Here is a 1,705-nt window from a genome sequence, read left to right as displayed (position 1 = left end):
ACCCGACCAATCCCGCTCTTAACCCATAACCCATTTTCCCATATAAATGTTTTATATTACTACTGCGGGCTGTAGCTATAGTAATGGGAAGGCTTAAAAAAAAAAAAGTTTTGTTTGGGGAAGGGGGGGGGGGGGAGGGAATGTTTTCTGCCCGACGCATGAGAAGCTGGGAAAGAAATCACGTCGAGTATAACGGTCATTGCTAAATTTAATAAATAGTTATTCCCGCCAGCACTGAGAGTGTGATGAATGGCTGCGCAAAAAAAAAAAAAAAAAAATCAGAAATTGCAAAAACTGCGCTTGATTTAGCATTATAATCTAGTAGCAAACTAACCCGGTGTTTATAGCTATGAAATCATGCATGCTGCATTCTCGTATTGCACAATTTGCTTTTTGTTAGAACGGGCCTGAAGAACAGACGTTTTGAAAAATTCAGCAGTTTTGCTTCGCCCAGAGCGCGGTCACACGGGGCGAAAATTTTATAATTTAGTGAAATCAACTGCTTTTCTCACGCTCTGTTTATCACTATACAGAAGTTGTGCTTCCTAAAAACAAAATCGAATGAAGCTTGCAGCTCGGAGGTCTGGGACCATTAAAAAAGCGTTGAAACTGTGTAAAAGCGTTGAAAACTGTGAAGCGTTATCCGTGCGATCTGCCAAAAGCTTGCTTGATGTAGCGTATACCGACAACCAGATAGTTGTATTATATAAAGTTTTGCGAGCATTTAGAATATATATATATATATATATATATATATATATATATATATATATATATATATATATATATATATATATATATATATATATATATATATATATATATAGCAGATCAATTAAGGGGAAATGAGGGTGCTCGTTATAATACATGAAGGAAAGAAGCCAACAGTCGGCGAGGCCAAGGAAAGCGTTGGGGATGGTACTTTGTCTTTTTTTTTAATTTTTTTTAATGTTTACTTGGATAATCACAGAAATTAGTAATGTAATCTGTTTAGGGGAAAGATAATTAAACAAAGTAGAAGAAAAAACAACGTGCCGATGGTGGGAACCGAACCCACGACCTCCGAATATCACGTCCGGTGCTCTTCCAACTGAGCTACATCAGCCGCTGTCCCCCCTACTACTTGCTTGGGTATTTATGTTGTCTCTATACGAACCTTGAGAGTGTTCACCAGCGCCACCCTCAACCATAGCAGCGGACGTGGAATGTCCTTTGTTACCGCCAGCGCCACGTAGAACGTGATCAAGAGCGAGGGCGAAAGCTGTGCTAGAACCCTCTTACGCTACCTATGGCTTCAAGACTGCCAGAACCGAGACCCCCGTAAGCTACAAGCAGATCAATTAAGGGGAAATGAGGGTGCTCGTTATAATACATGAAGGAAAGAAGCCAACAGTCGGCGAGGCCAAGGAAAGCGTTGGGGATGGTACTTTGTCTTTTTTTTAATTTTTTTTTGAAATGTTTACTTGGATAATCACAGAAATTAGTAATGTAATCTGTTTAGGGGAAAGATAATTAAACACAAAGTAGAAGAAAAAACAACGTGCCGATGGTGGGAACCGAACCCACGACAATATATATATATATATATATATATATATATATATATATATATATCTATATTATGTATTGAGAATAACTACTGTGATTTTTTTGGGCCGAGTTCGGAATCAACACAAACCAACAGTCACATTGCAGGAATCAATTT

The 1,705-nt window shown here is 38.3% G+C and overlaps 1 non-coding gene across 1 annotated transcript; it reads right to left on the bottom strand.

Annotated features, from left to right (window-relative positions):
- Positions 1-1,032: 1,032 nt before the first annotated feature.
- TRNAS-UGA (transfer RNA serine (anticodon UGA)) lies at positions 1,033-1,105 on the bottom strand. Its single transcript has one exon. It is a non-coding gene; the product is annotated as a tRNA-Ser (tRNA).
- Between the last annotated feature and the right edge of the window lie 600 nt (positions 1,106-1,705).

Source organism: Amblyomma maculatum, chromosome 1 (genome assembly GCF_055883805.1).
Source record: "Amblyomma maculatum isolate TAMU_Amacu chromosome 1, ASM5588380v1, whole genome shotgun sequence".
Lineage (NCBI taxonomy): Eukaryota > Metazoa > Arthropoda > Arachnida > Ixodida > Ixodidae > Amblyomma > Amblyomma maculatum.
The sequence above is the reverse complement of the archived record's forward strand: the minus strand, read 5'-3'. Positions and strand labels throughout refer to the sequence as shown.